Genomic DNA, 21,657 nt, shown 5'->3' with positions numbered 1-21,657 from the left:
CAAAGGAGACAATGGGAGCAAAGATCCCAGGCCTTGAACACAGTTACATGCAGATTCTCTTCCCAGCACTGGGACACACTAAGTTCCATGGGCACATGTAAAAATAAGGCTTCAAGTTATGGCTACTAGAAAGTTTATTTTATTTAAATTTGTTTTAAGGATTAAATGTGATAATAACTGGGGAAGGAGGCATTTTAGCAACAAATCCATTTCATTTACCTTGTCCAAGAATACTAGATACCTTCCCAATGTCCACTTGCCTATTCTTTATCATCCACATCAACAAAAGAATCTAATCTGATAGTGGTGATAGTGTATTCACTAAAAGTCTGTTTTGCAGACTCCAGATCACTAGGGGGTGACAGACATGGCTTTGACCAATGAGAGGTAAAAAGGCAAGTTGCCTTGCAGGATTTACATGGATATGAGACACAGCAGAGGCCTTTTTTCCCTTTGCCCTTCCCTACTTTTTGGATGGCACCTGAACATGAAGATAGAGCAGCCACCTGTGATGACGAAGGGGCACAACTCCATGCTAAGGATGGTTGATGAATGATAGAAGGATTCCCAAGTCCTGACTGCATCATGGAGCCATTATATAACCCCTTCAAACCTTACATTCGAATCTTCATTTTGTGACAAAAAGTAAAGATACTTATTGTTTAAGTCACAGTTTGGGGAATAGCCAAACTAAATTTTCATCTGATATAACTAATTTCCTTTAATCAATTTCTTTAAAGGATTTCATAATCCATCTTGCATGCACTAATTGGTTTAATATTTTTTTAACTAGTAATAAATAGATCCTATGCTGACATGCTCTGGGTCAGCTACTAGGCTAAGAACATGCTTTAGTAACAAAATTATAGATGAAGCTAGAGTGAGTTCAAGTTCAGGTGGGTGTATCTGACCCAGAACGTGAGCTTTTCCCCTGAGTTAGTGTTCAGTGTAGTATAAGTTTTGGCTTTTTGATTTGCCAGCTATGTGACATTGCCAGACATATATCCAAGTGCTTGATTTGACATTACCTAACTAAATCCTTACAACACCTCTATGTGGTAAGTGTGACTACTACTACATTTTTCAGAGGAGAAAAACAAAGTTTAAAGAGATGAAGAAAATTCCCAGGAGTCCACATCTAGGGAGGAGCAGAATTATATAGACTCGACTGCAGCAGTATTTGATTCTAAATCCACATTTCTAATGACTACATATGCCATCTTGATTCCACATACAGACTATCAATGTCCAATTTCTGCTAAGAGCAATTTAAGTACCAAAACCAGAAAACTTCATCAAGAAAATCTAGAAGTTTATTTCTATGTACAGAGGAGCCTCTTCTGGTTGGGAATGAGGCCAAAGCACATTAAGTTTCTACTTGTACTCGAAGCTGTGTTTTGGGGGTCCATGCCAACTAAATCCTTAGAATATGAAACACTCTTCCATTAAGTCACTAATAATGTGACAGATTTCATACAGCTTACAGGCCAAATACATTCCTCAGCATATTCTGAGTGGTGTTCTACATTTGTAGAAAAGTCCCAGTGTTAACCTTTCAGCCTCTAAGGATAGAGATAAATCAGTCTCCACTACCTAGTACAAAACTATCAGACTTCTTATTTCATTTTTTACAAAATTCTCTCATGTGAAGCCAGACAGCAGCATTTCTGTTTTCTTCCTCCTAGCATCTGGAATATACATGATCTAGGATATATTTCTGTGGATTTGGAGCCTAAAATGTCACCACATGCTGCTGCTAATAATAACACATAATAATAACTGCTGTGAAAGTTCTTTAGCTGTCAGCTCTATTTTTATTTCATTTAAAAAATAATAATTTCAATGTCCGTTGCAGTGCCTGAGTTCATTTACAAATCAAAAAACATATTTTGCATTAAAAAAAAAGAAGAAGAATAGCATCCAGTTCATTCAGATCTTAAGCCTCAGGCAGAGTAATTGTCTAGGCTGCTACCAAAGAAAGGTGATGATTTTTTAAGTGGTCAAGAATTGAACTAGGGCACCAAAGTAGGTTAGATTCACAGAATCAAAGGAGTGGATAATCTTTGAGTTTATGTGGCTCAACTTTCATCTATTGTATTAATATTTCCCCCTTCAGGACCACATGCGAAATGCATAAAGTATATCCCATGAAATGATTGCTTATCCTGATATTTCCATTCATGGGAAATTTATTCTGAACCAGCCAATTCCATTTTAAGTCTTCGAGTCAACAGCAAGGTGTTCTTGCTTCTTTGTTTTGCTTCTATTTATGTGGGAAGTAAACTCTACTCACTTCAGGGGTTCTATTTCTGTGCTCTATAACCAACAGACTCTTCTACATACGATGTTCAATTACTTAAGATGATAAGCATTTCTTTAAGTCCCAAAGAATTTTTATTATGCCAAACTTCCTATTTATAAAATTTTATTTTATTTTTATTTTTTTGCTAGGTTAAAAATTCCTTTTTTACTTCTGTACCACTACCACAATTTACAGGGCAATATACCTGACATAATGAAAAGAAAAAGAAAAAGCTACAATTGATAAAAGACCTCGGGTATGTACATCTAACTGATGCTACATCACTTTCATCAATAGCTGCACGTTTTGCACACTGTGGCTATGCTAGTCCTGACCAAGAAGGAGTTCCTATTTAAGTTATAGTATATTTTCTCACTGTGGATCATTCCTTCTGTGGCAGATTTCTACCATTCCTCTAAAGCATTTGGGACAACTGCCTCAAAGTAACCTGCTGCTTTCCTGACAACTTCTCACTCTCTCTCCTGTTAAGTACTATAGCCCTTTACTTCTGAGTTTAAAAAAAAATTTCTGCTACCATATTTCACCACTTCTACCTCCAGATCCATAATTACTGCCATAGGGACTGCCTGAGCCTCTTCAACCCAAATTGCCCCCCTTCATGGATCCATAATTTGATTGCTGTTGTCTACTTTAATTCCCAAAATCATTATAATTCTGATGAAGTCCCAAAATGCTAGAGAAGTTTTGGCAAAGGGAAATTACTCAATTTCATAGCTTTAGGCGGTTTGCAGAAGACACTGACGAGAAACAGTAAAGACTGAAATCCATCATGGTCTATGTGACATTCCAACACATGTGGTCTTTACAGCCAACTTCCCTAGGAAACGGTCCCCGGTTGCGTTTTAATTCAATCGGGTACTGGTTTCGGCCGGCTCCCAGTGGAGGTCCCGCGGCCAGAAGTGGCTAGACCATGGATGTGGAGGGGATCACATTAGATCAATCAGGAGGAAACCTCACACGGGAGTCTTAAGATTGGCAGCCGTCCTGGTGACTTAGGTGGCTGTCCCGTGCCCAAGAGAGACAACTTTCTATAAGAACTGGAATAAAGAGAGGGTATCAAGTTTCTGGGTCTAATTGCCATTCCGGCCAGGGTACTAGCTTACAGCCAAAAGGCAGACGCTCTCCTCCCCGTGGAGTAGCCACGGGCTAGAGGATTACAGCCTGAGCAATTGACATGCAAGTGTTCCAATAAGACCATACTCCTTGAACAAGCCCCGGAATGAGAGTACAGGAAAAGGAGAGAAAAGTACTCACCAATTTTGCACCGAAGCTCAGAGTCCAAATGTAAAGACTCACAAAACTCCTGCTGGCTCGCCAAAAATGATGAAGTCCCAGAACCTAAGTCAGGTTCGGTGGGGTGAGGAGGTTCGGAGCCGACGACTAAAGAAAGAATTCTTAAGACGTCGTTTTATTAGCGCACGGGGACAGGGCCCATGAGTAGGTGGAGATGCGGCTGCCCGGGGTTGTGAGGGTAGGCATGTTATATGCCCTGCTGTTGGGGGAAGGTGAGGGGAAGGGAGGTTTCAGTGGAGTTTTCATATGCTAAAGAGGGCCTACAAGGTGCCAGGATGTTCCAGGCCTGTGGGAGGCCTTGCCCTTGCGGCTGGATCAATGTTGTCTTTAGACCAGCCATTAACATTAAGATAGTTGGGAGACTTTTTGGTGGGGTGTCACAATCCTGCTATCAATCGTCTTTGTTAGTGAGATTTAGGACATTTGTAAGCCAAGGGAGACTCTTGTCTAGCAGGATTGTGAGCTCTGCAAGTTAAGTATTTGCTTATTGTTCATGGCAGTCAGGGCTGCCTGAGGGATGCTACACATATGGAGGGGAAAGGGTGAAGGGGGGTGCAAGGCGCCAGCTTTTGCTTTGTCCTCAGCCAGCCTCCTGCTCCCTCATCAGTTCCACCACCACTACTGTTACCTCCTAAATATCCTCCTTCACTGTAACCATCATATCCTCTACGACCACCACCACCACCGTATCTGCCTCCTGGGTATCCATCCTCTGGTCCACCACCACCATAGCCTCCTCTACTGCTATAACCAAGACCATCACCATCATTGCCACCATCACCTCCAAATCCATTATATCCACCCTCCCCTCCCCCATAACTACCTCTGCTGCCACTACCTCCCCCACCATTGCCTTCTCATGCATCAAAGTTATCAACACAACCCACACAACCCATAAGGTTGTCAGGTCCACCTCCACGACCTCTTTGTGATCCAGGAGACAGCATTTCTTGTTTCAAAAGGGCCTATTTCATTTCACAATTTAGTCCATTAATAGCTGGTATTTCTGAACAAAAATTATATTAACTATCATGATCATCAAAAGTTACAAAAGCAAATCCTCTCTATTTTCCACTCTGCCTGTCTTCCATAACTTCTCTGGTTTTAAACTTGTCATAATTTTCAAAATTGTCTCTCAAATTATATTCTTCTGTATCTTCTTTAATACCATCAAGAAAAATTCTCTTCTCTGTTAAATGGGCGCCTATAGAATCCTCCTTACAAATAGTTTTCTTTAGTTTCACTAAACAAATGCCCCATCAACCTTGTGTTGTGTGGTTGAGCACACATTGCTGCACCCACCTCTTCCACACAGGAGTAAATCACAAAACCAAAATCCCTGGAACATTTTGTTTGGGGCTCTCTCATCACCACACAATCAGTAAGAGTCCCTATTGTTCACAATGTTTTCTTAAGCTATCATCTGTAGTTTCAAAGTTCAAACCACAAATAAACCATTTTCTTGCTGCTCTGGTTCCTTTGGATCATGGACCACCTCTTTGCTGCAGTGATGGCTGCAGTGAATCAAGCTGGGGGCCACCCAGCCATGGTTTTACCTCCATTCTGAGATTACCTATATATAAAATTTTAAATAACTCCGCAACTCCTAAGCTAGAACTTTCAAAGTTGACTTTACAGAAAAGAACCCATGTTCAAAACAGAATCCTGGATGTGGTGGTCTAAAGGACATATGACACTGAAATGAAAGGGACAATTGCAGATCCCAGCAATCTCTCCTATGAAACCTTTCCCTAAGAGTGATGTGAGGATGGTCTGGATTCCTTCAACACCTGTATTTTCAACAGCAGTCATCACATAAATGCTTCATTTAATATGATATTAGGGTAGGTATCCCCCTCGTTTAACCCTATCCCTCCTCCTCACGTCTTAGGCCCTCTCTGGAGTTTCAGTCAGTAGATCACTGCTATTGACCTTTGTCATCTGCCTTTTCCTTTTTGAAATACTCTTAACTCTCATCTTCCTTTACAGATCAATTCACTCACTACTTTGCTGACCTGCCCAGTCAAATTTTATGTTATATAGTCTCAAAAGGCCATAGATCTCTACATCTACAACTTGGGTTTTTTTAAATTCTTTTTTTGAAAGATTTTATTTATTTATTTGAGAGAGAGAGAGCATGAGAAGGGGGAATGGGAGAGGGAGAAGCAGACTTCCTGCCGAGCAAGGAGCCTGGCACGAGACTTGATCCTGAGACTCCAGGATCATGACCTGAGCTGAAGGCAGTCACTTAACCAAGCTGAGGCACCCAGGCGCCCCTGCATTTACAACTTGTAAAATACATCAACCATTGTGATTTTACATTTGTTCAATAATCATCTATCTATCCATTCAGATTATGAAGTCCATGGGGAAGACAGATTGGTTCTGGTTTTGCTTATGTATACCCTCAAGCTCTGAGCTCAAATCTTAGTTCATAGTGGGTGAACAGTAAATTTTTGCTGAATAAAAGACCAGATGATTAAAAGAAAAATGAAACAAATAGAATTTTCAGAGAGAGAAAGCAGGTGGATTGGTGGCAATAGTTTAAGTACAATAAACAGGTTGAAACCTGTCGCTGTGTATGTGTGTTTATGTGTGCACACATACACCTATATGTTTGCATTGTTTGTGAGTTAAAAGGCAGTGACAGAATGGGAATGGAGATAAGCAATGAGAACAGCTGAAACTCAGCACATAAGCCAGTATCTGGAGTACAGTTATCAATAGAACCTTTGAATTAGACACTCTTAGACTCTTGGTCTCCTCCATGGCTCAAACACTGAGGCTACTGTCCTTCCTCCACTCCTTTAAAAATTGGAGGTTTTACTTTCTGAAGAGCTGAACAAAAGCAATCCACATTTAGAGACACAAGACAGTATTGACAGTGATAGTAAGGGTAGATGCAAGATGAAATGGAGAGGGAAGAATAAAATGAACATCGATGGCATTGCTAGCACTTCTCTTCCAGTACGGGCTATCAGGCTTTTGCCTTCTGGGCTGGAAATTGGAATATTTCTGCGTTCAGGTCCTCAGAGAAGAGATGAGCTAACATTAGATGAGCAGGAGATTAAATGGGGTAAAAACTATAGAGATTAGAGGGAAGAAAGGAAGAGTAAGTAAGGGAGCCTTAGGACACATGTAGGTGCAGGACAAAGAAGGGCATGGGAAGGAGGGGGACGATGAGAAGGAGGAAAAGAGCAAAAAGGAGAAGGAGTAGGAAGAGGAAGAGGGGAGGAGAAGAAGGAAGAGAAGGAGGGCAAGAGGAGGAGGAGAAGGAGGAAGAAGAGGATGACAAGGAGAAGACGGAGAACAGGGGCAGAAGAGAAGACGGTGATGATAATCCAAGGCCCAGGATTAAATCAAATACTATTTATATCACTTTACCTTTGCAAAGAGTGCCTTCAAAAAGCTTACATTAAACTCAAAATACATCTTTTGTTCCATTTCTTCATAATGAACTAAGGGAACACCCACGCATCTTCAAATTAAATCGTATTTTTCATGTTCATCCTGTGAAATCAGATTCTGAATCCCCCACGTCTTGCTCACCCATTACTGGGTTTTCTACACATACATTTATCCAAGTCCTGACACTCAGGTAACTTGAAACAGCTTGTAAGAAAAAACAAAAGTTGGTTCGGAGAAGAGCGATTTGACAGGATGGCTGAAAGCTATGCTGCAAATACATTAAGTGCCTGTAGAGCATGCAAAGGGGAGTAAGTTCTCCATCAGCCTGCTCCTCAGCAAGAGGAACAAGAAATTTGCAAGTTATGTAGATGATGTGAATATATGTGTGTGTGTGTGTGTGTGTGTGTGTGTGTGTGTGTGTATATAATTTTAATCTAAATTTATTCCTAAAGCATCCTCCCAGGGTAACACTAGTTATTAAATCTCTGGTTACATTTTGCAACGGAGCAAGCCTTAAAATGAATGAGCACGAGGATCAGGAATTATAACTCCTTTCATTCTGAAAATGTAATTGCCTCCAGTGTGCTATGCTCTTCACACTTGAACTGTAGATGGAGCAAATACTGAGTGTCAACTTTCAGCTTAATATTGTTTTATTAGTTTTTCTATTAATACATGTTTCTGTTTGGAGTCATTTGCCAAAGTTTAAATTATAGCTGTAATAAATCTTTCACATCAAATATTTCATAAAATGTTTCTGTCATAAAGTTATCAGGAAGAGGCTCAATGTGCCTTGGTGGGGGGTGAAGGAGGGGTTGGATGGGGATACCAGTTGTGTGTGTGAGAAAATCATATCTTCTATATTCTCCATTCAAAAGTTTCTATCACAGCAGTATTAAAAATATCCAAATATTTTAAAAATTTGTTTTAAATTCTTCACTGTTCCCTCTCTAACTCTAGAATACAAGTGACAAAAATCAAAATCAATGTCCCACAGGTATGAAAACCTGTTCAAGGAAAAATGAAAAATTATTTCAAAAACAGACTCTCTTCAATGTATAACACTTCTCAACATGTGGACTCTTGTTCCTTATGAATTTTAGACAATGTTTTGGGTTTTTTTGTCGTTGGTGACAGCTAGAGGAAGAGAGGTGAACAAAAAAAGAATGGATAGAAACAGCAAACCCAAATGTAATTCCAAATAATATAGTTGATAAAGTTTTCACTGAAAATAAGGAATGGTATTTCTTAATAGTTCTTTGGCTTTTATTAGTATTAAAATTCTACAAATACTTTTGAGCTTCTATTGTGTTACCAAGAAACAAGAGTAAAACATTTCTACTTAGAAAAATGTGTATGCAAGTCCTGACTAGCCAGTTTAAATTAAATAAAAAATGACCTTTTCTTTGGTTCAATATATATTCTAATCAAAAGAGTTTTTCATTTATCTTCAGAATCTCAGTTTATTAACTTTATTCAGAATATATTTCTTCAACTGGTTTGATGTTGAGGATCATTAGGATTTTATTTTTCCCCCAAAGTTGGATCATTTTAGTTTTGGGGGGGCCTATATCAAAAATAACAACATCATCATCATCAACAACAATAAAAAACTAGAATAAAGAACTCAAAATTCAGTCCAGCTATTTCCTATCTTTGTCATTTGCTTTCAAATTTTGGTCAGAGAAATGTTGCCTGTCGCCCTGAGTAGTGGAGAAATGTTCTTATCTCAGTTAACTCTTAGTTTACATTTTATACAAGAGTACCACTGTAGACTATAGGCCAGTGAACATTAGATGGCAAAGCAGGAAGGAAAAAAAAAAAAACCAAAAAACCAAAACAAAAACAAAACAAAACTTGACCTGAATCAGACAAGAGAGTGCTTACTAGATTCATAAATTTGTCATGACATCTATGTTTCTATACTATAGAGAATGCATTTTTTTAGCCATATTTCACTCTGGCAATTCAACTTGTCATGAAAATTCATCCAAAACTTGGAAACAGGCAAAGAAATTACTGGAATATTTTCAGTTAAGTGTTGAAAGTAGCTCACATTTCCTGAGGATTATCTGATTTTCTAGGGTATATAGCTTTCTTTGACCATAGATATACTAATTATTAAGATATTTCACAATTCTGAAATATTAGAATTTACTTTTTACAAAACTGATAGTCATGCATATGACCCTTATCTAAGGGTGTTGTAAATGATTCCTCAACAATAGCAAATTCTACTGATTTCTGGTCAAGAGGAAAAGTAATCCCAAGGTTACTGTTTCTTGTCTACTAGACATTAACCACTAACCAGTCATGTACTAATTAACAAATTTATTTCTGCATTTCTTTAACTGACAAACTATAAAATCTGAATTCCTCAAAATCTTCTTCAAATAAGGTTTAATATCTTACTGGTTCTTTCATTAGAGTTAAATAAAAATTGACATGTTCATTTTATATTGTTATGAGAATCATGTTTTTAACTTTTTGAACATTATACTTTAATACTCTAACAAAAGTCTTCAACTAATAAAATAGCCCTCCAGTGATGAGAGCAGAACAAAAGGCTGATCACAGGAACATAGAATGAGCTGGCAGGCAAACAGAAAATACTCAAATTAGAAAGCAACTAAAAAAGCTGCAGAATTAAAGAGGAAACAAAGGAATCCAGTGTCTTAGGGCAATACAAGAGTCCTGGAGCTCTAGGTCACCAAAATGGTGACCAGGTTTCTCATGGAGGACATTGATAAAGAGCAGCAAGGTAGCTCTTACCATCTACCTGCAAGTGATGTTTCAAAAATAGACATAAAAAAGAAGAGCATGATGAGGAACTTGAAAAGACTATTTGAAAGTAAATGTAAATGTGAAATATTTCCAGGAAGTAGCATAGTAAGAGTTAGAAAGCATAGGCTCCTGGTTTATAAAGAACTATGTTCAAATCCTATTGTCTCATTTACCAGAATTTTACAAAATTTATGCAGGTTAATTAAATTCTCTATGCTTTTGCTTATTTCCAAAAGGAGGGTAATGACACTGCCTACCTCTTAGATATGAGATATTCAGTTTGAAAGTATACATAAAGCATTTAGCCCAGTATCATGCATGTGCTGAAATAACTTGAAAAAAGCTAGCCCTTATTATTTTTAATAACTTGGGAAGATTTTTGAAAGATGATAGATAATCTACAGTGCATTGAAGAAGCCGTCACACACTCAATACTAATATTGTCATCTTATTGCATATAGAGGCAGGTGGATCCTGGAGGTAATGGAGTCGTCTTGATGCTAAGATAGATATAGATGCTGGATGCTTAGACTGTCCTGACTAAGGATGTTTAATAAAGAATAATTATGATCCAGATATGAGACTTCCCTGCTCTAATGCAATCCAGATTTGACAAGAACAGTGTGAGACATATTAAAAACGATCTAAGAAAATCTAGCCAAGTCAAAAAGAAGTAAAACTGAATTGGACTAAAAGTGAGGCATTCAGGTTGACTAAGGATATGTTTTCTACCCTTAAAAATTGTAAGCTTATATCTAAATCTTTCTAACTATTAAAATCTTTGACCTACAATTGTCATGTTCACTAAATAGAAAGAAGGTACATCATGCTCTCATGCTATACATCCATTCACTTTTTTCAAGTCTTAATATTATCCTTCAAAAATACCACCCTCAACATAACCTACTATTGCAGTGGAAAGATCTGTGAAAAGAACCAATTTCAGAAAGGTATGAGAACAAATGGAGGATTGCACAACTGAAGAAGTAGGACTAAAGAATATAAATTTCTGTTCTCATCATCCATTCCACTTTATAAATCATAAAATGTTAATGTTAGAAGCACCACATTTATCCTTCCTAGTCTCAGCCAAAATCTGATCTCAAGAACAACAGAAGATCAACTGTTTGTTTATAACAGAATGAGATTTAGGATAAAAGAAATAATAAAATCCTCCAATGAGTCTCCCTATTGGCCTCACATCATTAGAATGTTCTCAGTCCATATCATGCCAGAAATTCAGCTCCACAAAATATATATGGATTTGAGCACAATGTTTCAAAGAAGTAAAACACATAACTCACTGCCACTCTGCTCTTTGTTACTCTGTTCATAACCAATGGAAACCCCCAGAATCTTAGCTTGGATCCTCTTCCTAATCTCTTGCTTATTCTGCTTCAGATAAAGCAGAAGACACATGAATCTTGGAGCTACTACCAGCTTAAACCAAGGAATTGCTCTTCATTGTGGCCAGCCCACTGAAGCTATAATTATCAATGTTCCCTGAGAGCCAAGTGGCATGATACGATCTCTGCGGAACAGAAGGAGAATTTCTCTGGAATAATCTAAGGAACTTCTTTCCAAATCTTTTAGCTTACATAGAAGAATATAAAGCATTCCCCCTCTCTCTCATCTTTGAATACAATTGCTAGGCTTCTTTAATATTTTAGATATATCATTTTTTCCAATATTCTCTTCTTTAGGTATTTTAAATATTTCTATGTGAAAATGAGTACAAAACATTTGGTTACTGAGTGTGGGTGGAGAAAAAAAAAGTTGTGTTAAGATAGTAAAGCAAACTCATTTCATTCTTAATAGTAGAAAGTCTCAGAGGAAATAAAAAAAATTATATTTTATAATCCAAACTGAATAGGATGTCTGGAGAATGAACAATTCTGATCTCAGTAAACCCTAAAGCACACATATAAGAAAATAAAATCTTAAAAAGCAAGAAAATTAAGAACCATAAAATTAAACTGATATGAGAAATTACATTGAATTTGTTGACTATATTTTTTAAAGATTTATTTATCCCAGAGAGAAAAAGGGAGTGTGTGCATGAGTCAGAGGAGGGCAGAGGGAAAGAGAGGGGAAGCAGACCCCCTGCTGAGTGGGCAGTCAGAGCCTGCTCTGGATTCCCTGACCCTGAGGTCAGGACCTAACCCCAAACCAAGAGTCAGCCACTCAACTTACTGAGCCACCCAGGGGCCCTAGTGACTATTTTTAAAACAATTCCCCATATTATTTTAATATGAGCCTCACCTTCATGACAGTAAGTGGAGAAAGGACTAAAAGAATTTAATTTTTTTTTAAAGGTTAGTCTCCAAGAGTTGACTTTGAAGTAACTTTGAGAATAAACTTTTTAAAAGATAAACAAAGCCTCCAAATACAGCTGGCTAGGAAAAGATACATAATATGCTTTCTTGCTATTTAACTACATCTAATGTTTGACTATCAGATCTGAAAGTAATACAATTGAGTAACAATGTTTAAGTATATTGTTCACACACAGCCACCCTGGCTCACTGCTTAAACAACAACATTCTTTGATGTTAGCAAGTAGATAAGGTTTTTTCTTTTGCTCTCTTAATGTAACTGGATAGATATCCAGTTTCCTTTACAGGGTAAAAAAAAAAAAAAAAAAAAAAATCAAGGATTTAAGCAGGGGGGTTGGGGGGGGGGTACTAATATCCAGACAGCAGCTGCAGAAGATAATGGATGGCTAACTTTTTTCATTTTTAATCACATGGACTAGATAAATAATTTAAAAACCTTAAATATATAATGCTCTCAAAGAAGGGAAATGGACCAGGTTTTCAAAGATATTGACTTCCAAAGTGCTATATAGAGTGGCAAAGTATTAAATTTTTAAATATTCTGATCCTAATCTTTACATTACAGACTATCTGCGTATTGATTGGAGCAGTGTGTTTTCTTTCTTCTACTGAAGGCCATTTACAGATATCACTAGCTGTCATTCTGGGAAATGCATTATTGCACCATCATTATCTCCTTACATAATCAAGAATCTCTGTTTGTTTTATAAGCTTTTTTTTAATACATAAAGGTTGCTATGTGGTCCTAATTTTCATATATGCTACGGTGAGTGCTATGAAATGTGTAAGCCTGATGATTCACAGACCTGCACCCCTGCGGCAAATAATACATTACATGTTAATAAAAATAATAATAATTTTAAAAGAAATACAAAAATAAAGAGAAAAAAAAAGTAAAGAAAAGTTTCCTGTGTACTTATTCTTCACTGTAGTTAAGTATTATGATGACTGTTCAACTCTGAATTTGAACAGTGAAACTGGAAATCTGCTATTGCTGAAACTTCTTTAAGAGCACAAGGCAGTATTTGTTAACTTATAAGGACAGAGCAGTGACTCTAAATCATTAGATCAGCTCCTAAATGAAAAGGAGATGAGCAAATTCATCACAAGCTCTCTTTCTGTGGTGCTATTAGAAAGTGAGGATTTACTATGAAAGCATTTATTGATTCACATGATAAACACTGCATACACATATGCCTTCAATTACCCAGAAACTTGATTCTTTAAGAGAGATTCCAATTAATGTATCTCCAACTATTTATAGCGTTGACCACCACATCAGGGCTAAGTCTGCTCTGTCAGGCCTACAAACAAGGAAATCAATTGATCAACTTCTCTCCTTCGCTTTGCAGCAAATACAGGCACAAGGAGGCTGATCAAATAATCATCAGCATAAAATACTAGCATTAGTTCATCCTTGGCTACTACTAAAACAAACCGTGTCTCAGCTAAGTATCAACCCCTCAACATGCTAAAAAATGATAATCATTCAAGGAAAAGAAATAAAAATGAGAACAACTTTTTCACTTTTAGGCACATTGAAATTCATCCATAAATTATGTTTAGGGCCAGTAAGATCACAAGACTCCATTTTTGAAACAACAAGATTTATCTTTTATTAAATAATTTCATTATCAACCAAGATTTTGCTCTACCTTATTCCAGTCCTGACTCTAGCATCCTCCTATCATTAACTGCCACCGAGCTCTCGGCTCTATTAGGAGAACCTCCACAGAACTTACCTTGCTCTTGGCTAGATAATATGCAACTCTCAGCTCCATGCAATCCTTGATGACAGGATTCACCATAGTTTCAAGGTCATATTTACTTTGTTCATTCTTTATTGTCTGCCTCACTCACTGGGCTGTAAGCTGAAAGAGGGCCACCTTCCCCAACCCCTCCTGCTCCCCTCTCCTGAGTTTCCAGAACTAAGGACAGTGTTTGGCAGCTGTCAAGAAAAACTTGGATAAATACATAAATGACTGAAGAAGTAAAGCAATGAATCTGTGAACCTCAATGACAGAAAATGAACCATTAAATCTTTCTGCAGGTCTTCTAAAGACAGATTAACATAATAGCTTAGATGAACCTCAGCTCTTGGCTAACCTACAATTTTATAAACTAGGAAAGGGAGACCTAGAAAGCTTAAATAAATGGCTAGTGACAAAGATTCTTTGCACATCGCCCTACGCATTGCTACCCATTTATTATTTAAGAATTTAACGTTTTACAATAAAAGGTTTTTTAATTCTTGCCATAAACATATGTGCATAATGCCCTCAATTACTCAAAAGGAGTTCATTCTTCAAGAAGTACTCCAATTAACACATCTCCCAAATGCTTATAGTGTTGATAAAATGAGGTGTAAGCAAATTCTGCCTTAAAGTGTGCATACAAACTAGTGGTAAATATACTTTTAATACTGTCTAATTTATATCCAGTGCAAATAAAGATGTTTGTTCATTAAAGCCCTAAATGTCTGAGAGTGTATTATCTTTGCAATCTTTTTTCCCTATATGCTACTATGACAGTTAAAAAAGAACAGAGTACCCTGCTGACAGATCTAAAAATTCCATATATTTTAATATATGCTGCTACCTGACGTTGTGCCATCTTATACATTTTAAATAAATGTTTCATCTTCTCTCTCTGCTAGGAGGTGATTTTACCCTGAAAGGCACTGTTTTATGAATTCAATAGCAAATACTACAGTAGGCCTAGAAGGGGCCTTGGGGGCTTTTCTTGATCTATTCTTGAATCTTCAAACAGGAGAATATCTTAACCATTACATAAACAAGTACTGGCCCCTGCGCTGACACCTTAATGAATTCAGGACAGGACTAATGAGAATTAAGCAGTGAACGTTAAAGTTTAATCATCTCTAACTCTTTACTTTAGTTCCTTTCATTCTGATTTTTCTGTGGATGCTGAGTGTGACGGCATGCTAAAGAGATGGGTTGAGCTGATTTAGAAATGTAGAGAGCAATATAAAGGAACATGAAAAGTTGGGATAGGAGCTTGGGGGTTCAGCAATCATCCTTTAAGTGGGTAAAAGAAGAATGCTTGCAGGCCTTTTATGGAACCCATTGCCCACTACAGCATTCCAGCTCCAGAATTAAGAGAGAGAGATACCCATGGTGTACAGACATTAGCTGCATGCCTAATCAGAATCTCATATTGCATTTTGAGGTCACTTCCCTGTCTGGTCTTTATCTGCATTTCCTGAATATTTTAAGTCTATATTGATTTCTCTCATTTATGTGATGTTGCATCTAACTGTGACAATGCATTCTGAGGCAGTGTAGGCTATATACTTATTTATTTTGGCTTTTTCTTTTTTATATTTTCCAATTATTATTTATAAGAAGAACTACAAAATTCCTATCTTTACTATAGACATCTTAAGGACACAGTTTAAAATTATATATTTTTTCTATTATTAAAGAAATAGTTATTCAAGAAATTTCTTCATCCAAAGATCAATTCAATTATTTATCTATATATTTGAATATAAACTTGAAGAACATGAAGGAATGCTTTTATCATCCATGCGAAAAACAAAAAACTTCACAGCTCTGTACCTCTGTAAGTTAGTTGTATGAGATGGTGCTTGCTGGCTACTTGGCAGATAGGTTAAAATGAAAATAAGATCATAAATACATCATAAAATGTAACCAGGGATAGCTAGCTACATAATTTCTGAGTTCCAATACAAAATAAAAACATGGGGTCTTTTACTCAAAAATTACAAATTTCAAGATAGTATCAGCCAAATTTTAAGCCAAGCATGAGTCCCTTCTAAGTATAGGGTGCTGTGTGATTGCACCACTTGTATACCCATGTAGCTGCCCTAAATATATTTATCATTTTATATTACTAAGAATGATTTACTTAATACCTGTTCTTTTGAAGTGGTAGGTTATTAATGACTCTGAAGGAAGTTCTTCTTTTGGTTGAAGTTGGCCTTTATCTGTTTGGTAGTTAAGATGATACAAGCTGATTGTTCAGATGATACAAGCTGATTTGAGTATTTGATTACTAGACCAGTTAATTGAAATGGCACAAGTAGTATTAAAAAAAAAAAACACATCACAAATAATAATTTTAAGATCCTTCACAGAGAAAGGAATGAAGTGCCAGAAAAATTTACAGCTTTGCAGTATTCAGAAATGTTTTAAACTGACAAAGAACAGTCAAAGAATTAGTGGACACTAATAGCAAGAATGAAGTTTTACTCTGAACATTGATAATGAATTTCATGAAACGTAAGGTGTTGATCTGAAAATGATGCATTGTTAACTGTCAGTGGAAGAGAGGGCAGTGGGGAGGGGTGTTAAGTTACAAATACAGGTTGGAAGTAACATATCCAAGTGTACTTTTCTTCTCTGTTCTTGTTGAGTTATTTTTTTTTTTTTTCAAAGATTTTATTTATTTATTTGACAGAGAGAAATCACAAGTAGGCAGAGAGGCAGGCAGAGAGAGGAGGAAGCAGGCTCCCTGCTGAGCAGAGAGCCCAATGCGGGACTCGATCCCAGGACCCTGAGATCATGACCTGAGCCGAAGGCAGCGGCTTAACCACTGAGCCACCCAGGCGCCCTTGTTGAGTTATTTTGTGCTTTAGAATTAAATGTGAAGTTTGATGCTAGTAAGTTTGTTGCTTCAATAAACAGAATAGTGGTTTGAGGATCTTGAACGACACAGCCCCGCTCTGCCTCCTATTTAATGGTGACATTACTGAACTTGCACCACAAATCAAACATCGGCAGACTTCAGAAGGGAATGAATCTTATTTCCAAAGTTAAAACTGTGTCCCAGAGCTTTCCTGAAAGCAGAATCTCATGTAAAGTGATAGAATTATCACAGTAATACAGCTCACTAAGCCACATGGAAGAACCATGTATTTAAGAGTGAGGTATCTCAGAACTCTGCCAGGTCTGATCTCAAAGCCTGTTGCCAATTCATTTAGGATTTTTAAAATCATTTTACATGATAGATTTGGCTTTTGATCAGCAGCATTTCAGAAACAAATGAAAGACAAGGCACATTATTTGCTTTAAAGGAGTCCATGTTTATGGAACAAGTATGGAATGTGCCCTGGAAAAGGACTGAATCAATATAATCTATTTCTGGAAAAACTATGCAGAGAGGTGGAAAGAGGAAAGAAGTCTTACAAATTCTGACTTCTTGAAACCACTGAAAATGGTCAGAAATAGTTCTAATGGAAATAAAAATATATATCTATATATGTATATATAGATAGATAGATAGATCTATATAGATCTATATAGATCTCAATATCATGGCTCCATCTCCAAAGCTATAATCTTACTCTAGTCAGAAGATCCATTTCTTAATTACTGCCTTCTCTCAACTTACTTATCTGACCAAGAGACTGAAGTTAAATTTATCAATAATGTTCACCCAATTAATTGGTTGTGTTGCTCAAGGTTACTATACTTGGGAAGGAGCATTTTAATAAAGGAAAACAAAAAACAAATAAAAAATCTAATTCATTCGATAAAATACAAAATTATATAAACGTTAGGCTTTTGAGATGGAAGCTCTTGGTTATCTTTCATATAAGAAGTGTGAGATCCTTCAATGAAGCTGCTCTTTGAACATAATTCTCCTGAGACATTGTTTTTCTTTGCAAGAGCAACCCTGTGTTGGGAGACAATTCTCCACTGGACTCTCACATTTTTGCACATCTTGCAATTTAAGACCTTGATTTTCTTTGTTCCAGACTACATTTTGAAGAATGTTTGAATGAATGAATAAATCAGTTTGTATAGCAGTGAATAGCCCTGGAAGATAAAAATAGTGTCACCCTTCAGAAGAGAGGTCAGGTTTAATTATAGCCTTCAGAGCAAGGGAAGGAATGCTTGCCCCCACTTGCTTGCTTTAGCTCAAGTTTCCTCTGCTGTATAACATAACTTATGTATGGGCCGATACCACTTTGTCTCATCCTTTGGGAAATGAGACTTAGAGAACCAGCCCAAGACAATATGCTAATACTTTCTCCACTGCTATTATTGTGAGTCATATAGGCTTTTGACACTGACCAAAGAATCTTGGGGCTCCTGCCAACATCTATGAAACAATGTGTGGTAGGCTAAGTTGTTAGTAGGGTGCATTTATCTCCCAGCTACCATAAAAAAAATAGACATATTATAAATTATAAACTGTAAACAACATAAATATATTTTCTCAGTTCTGGAAGCCAGAAGTATAAATTCAAGATGCCAGCATAACTGGTTTCTGGTGAAGCCTCTCTCCTTGACTAGCAGATGGCTACCTTCTTGCTATATCTTTACATGGCCTTTTCTCTGCCCATTGCACATGTCATGTCTCTTCCTCTTTTTATAGAGACACAGTCCTATTGAATTAGGGTCCTACACTTATGACCTCATTTAGCTTTAATTACCTCCTCAGAAGCCCTGCCTACAAATATGGTCACACTGGACGATATGGCTTCAACGTATGAATGGCACATAATAATGAAGGATAATGAAGGATAAAATCTCTCATAGCTCTTGACATTATGTGAATATTTCAAATCATCCTACTATTGTCTGATACTCCTCTCCATTTTTATTAGTTTTGTGTGTGTGTGTGTGTGTGTATGTGTTATATAGATACTTTACATACTGACAACAATTACACCACACTAGAGACTGTTGCATTAAAACTATTTTGAAAAATAAATTAACTATTTTGGAAAGTATAAATTATAAGTTATAAATTAAATAATTACAGTAAAATAATAAATTAATCTTAATTTTATAAACAGTTCAAATTAATTACAAACTTATTAATGTTTACAGTGATAGTCACAACTCACATATTATGATTAAGATATTTAATATACCTTACATCTACTATATGAAATTTACTAGTTACAATTTTTATAACTTTAATTCTTAGAGTAACCTTAAAAGAATCATAGAGGTAAAAGGTAGGAAATCATCAATATTGAGGCTGAGACTATACAACTTTCACAAGTTCATATAAGAATTCAGTAGTGGGGGCGCCTGGGTGGCTCAGTGGGTTAAAGCCTCTGGCTTCGGCTCAGGTCATGATCCCAGGGTCCTAGGATGGAGCCCTGAATCAGGCTCTCTGCTCAGCAGGGAGCCTGCTTCCCCCCTCTCTCTGCCTGCCTCTCTGCCTACTTTTGATCTCTGTCTGTCAAATAAATTAAAAAAAAAAAAGAATTCAGTAGTAAGTTTGTGAATTAAAACTTGATATAGTGTCTGCTAGTTTAGCAATTTATTCATTAAACCACTCACTACTAGATACAATAATATCCTGCCAACATTAGATCAATTCTCCAATATAACTATAATAGAAACACTCTTAGAACTTTAATGAATTGCGTAACATTTCAATGGCCAATGTTACTGTGTGCTGACTAAAAGATTCATCTCAGCCCTACATTCTGCTTCTCCCAACTTGCTTTAGCCATTTTATTCCTTTTTTTCCAGCTTATTTGCATTTTAGAGCCTTTGCATTTACTGCTCACTATGACTCAAATGCTTTTCTCAAGGTTGTTCTGTGGCTGGCTTTTACTAGTCACTTTTAACCAAACATCATCTCCTCCAAAAAGACTCGTTTGATCAACCCATATAAAACATATTTCTTCTTAAAAATAAATGAATAAGTAATAAAATAATCTCCTCCAAAAAGACTCGTTTGATCAACCCATCTAAAACATTTTTCTTCTTAAAAATAAATGAATAAATAGTAAAATAAAACGTGCTTCTCTAAAGCAATGACCCTTTATCATATTATCTTTCATCTATCACTCACCAGATCTTTATCATTTTAATCTGTAATTATGTTATTTGTGTATTTGTTGGCTGATTTATTAACTTTTTTGTTGAGAACAGGAAACCCGTTTTGTGCACTATTCTATAACTAGGATACAATTATATAACTAGGAACAATTCTAGGCACACATTTCTTGAAAAAATGAATGACTGTTTTCATTAAATCCTAACAACCACCTTCAAATAAGTATTGATAGTCTTTATTTTTAGATAAGGAAAGTTAGGTTCAAAGAACTTAAGCAAGCTGTTCAAGGTCACACAAACAGTAAATGCCAGAGCGTAGTTAAAAGCCATATCCAATTAAGCTTGAGAGGCTGTAGAGTTAACGTCTCTGTTTTCAAAAGCTTCCCTCCTTCTGTAAATCAGAACTCAGCTCCTTTCCTTGTTCCCTAGAAAGCATCCACTTTCATCTCATACCAGTATTGAAAACGTACTCGATTGAAAAAGAAATAGAGGACTTTTTCTCATGCATCCTGTAGCAAACCAATTAAAAATTCTCATAAGCCATCATCTCCTTTCTTTTTTGACTTGATGCGATTTCTCCTCTCCTCCTCCACCTCCTCTATCCTGTTCCTTCTATTTACTATTATTATTATTACTATTTCTCATAGTAATTTGGATCATGTAGCTTCTCCCTCTAAATTGATATACATATTCACTCTAGAATCAGCAAAGAATACCCCTAAAACCAGGATTTCTGCTCCCAATTCAAATCCATGTGAGGATTATAAGGAAAAAAGTGTCTTTTCTTTCTGGCATGTCCTGCCTTGGCACCTTAATAAGTATATCAATTAAATTTCTTTATTCTAGCATTCCCTTTCCAGAGAGTGCTGACTGAAAAAAGAGAAAAGGAGTCCTACTTTGGCTAAGGCCATAATATAGAAATCAAGGGCAATACAAAGTTTTCTGAGGTATATCTTCTCTATCCAGCATAGAAATTCTATATATATTGGGAGATTTTATGCTGAATATATCCTAGGGTATGCATCTTTTTGGCTTTTAAATGGCACAATCAGGCTTTTTTTTTAAATTTTTTATTTTTTTATAAACATATTAATGAACTATTTTTACATGGGCCTAGGAAAAGGCACAGTAGTTGATAATCACACTATAGATGATTCCAAAAGTACTTTCTCTTGACTAGTGCAATATTTCACACATTCGCCCTTGTTTTCCACTGCCCTAAAAACGAGACTGTACCTTGTGGGGCTGAAGCTATTTTGAATTAATAGTCAAGATTCCGAATTTTGCCTCCACATAGAAACACTACAAAATAAGATTCATTTTAGAGAAAATGAAACTCAATAAGAAAAAAAAAATGAAAACAAGACCAACAAAATGGTACATATATTTATAACTGCACAACCAGGCTATGGCATAATGCATTACGGCTTCACAAACAATCGATACAAATTATTGGATATAAAATTACTTTTTGATGACCACTGTGAAAATACAAGCTGTTCAAGTCATTCCTCACACTACTATTGATTTTACTCTACTTTTTCTATTGCATTTTTAAAGCACTTGATGTCAATTTTTAAGTCTCTAGACTATAGTGAAATACTAAGCAAATTCATGTAGACTGGAATTTTCTAAAGGATATCAAGAAGGGAGGATTCTTCAGAAAACTTCTGCTTTGAATTTCTCATTCCAACAAGCATCTCTTTTTTTAAAGTTACAAAAA

Source organism: Mustela nivalis, assembly GCF_964662115.1.
Source record: "Mustela nivalis genome assembly, chromosome: 13".
In the NCBI taxonomy this organism is placed as follows: domain Eukaryota; kingdom Metazoa; phylum Chordata; class Mammalia; order Carnivora; family Mustelidae; genus Mustela; species Mustela nivalis.
This window is presented reverse-complemented; position numbering follows the sequence as displayed.